At 37.3% G+C, this 905-nt stretch overlaps 1 pseudogene; it reads right to left on the bottom strand.

Moving 5' to 3' along the window:
• LOC119586553 overlaps positions 1–905 on the bottom strand; it is a 12,675-nt pseudogene that overhangs the window by 7,660 nt on the left and 4,110 nt on the right.

Genomic DNA, 905 nt, shown 5'->3' with positions numbered 1-905 from the left:
TATAATTTGATTATTTTATTCATTGATACTGTTCAAAAAAATCCCCAGAAATTTTTTTTAAATCAGTATCAGGCATATACAGAAAGCAAAATCTTATCGATGTCCGGACTCGTTAAACACAAAACATCGACCACATGTTTTCGACGGCCTTGAAGGTAGCCAGAAAAATCTTCTCTGTGGTCAAGCGAAGCACCTGTTCCATCTGGGATTTTTGGTGTTGCCATTGGAGCCGAAATAAGTTAGGGTGAGGGCGCTCCAGACGCGAAAGGGGGAGAAGATGAATTTTTTTCGACGGAGCACGACCTCCTGAGAGGTTGATGCCGAAAATATTTTGGGGGAAAAAAGTGAGGTCCGGCGACCCCGGGGGGGCCATGGCGTCGTTTTTTTGCGAATGCACTGCGAGCGCCCCCCGTGGGCCCAGGGGCCCAACAGGAGGCCCAAAGAAAAACTTTAAAAAATTTTTTTTTTAAAAAAATTTTTAAATTTTTTAAAATTCCCCGGGGAAAAAAAATTTTTTTTTTTCCCAAAATTTTTTTTTTGGGAAAATTTTTTAAAAAAAATTTTTTTAAAAAGGTTTTAATTTTTAAAAAAAAATATTTTTCCCCCCCCCCAAAAAAAATTTTAAAATTTTTCCCCTTTTTTAAAAAAAAAGGGGGGGGGCCCCCCCAAAAAAAAAAAAAGTAAAATTTTTTTTTAAAACCCCCCCCCCAGGGGCCCCCTTTTCCCAAAATTTTCCCTTTTTAAATTTTTCCCCCTTTTTTTTAAAATTTTTTAAAAAAACCCCCTTTTTTTTTCTTAAATTTGGGTCCGGGGCAAAAATTTTTTTTTTGGGGGGGGTTTTTTTGGGGGGTTTTTTTTTTAAAAACCCCCCCCAAAAAAAAAATTTTTTTTTTTGGGGGGGGGGG

The sequence above is a fragment of the Penaeus monodon genome, chromosome 21 (assembly GCF_015228065.2).
Source record: "Penaeus monodon isolate SGIC_2016 chromosome 21, NSTDA_Pmon_1, whole genome shotgun sequence".
Classification (NCBI taxonomy): domain Eukaryota; kingdom Metazoa; phylum Arthropoda; class Malacostraca; order Decapoda; family Penaeidae; genus Penaeus; species Penaeus monodon.
This window is presented reverse-complemented; position numbering and strand designations above follow the sequence as displayed.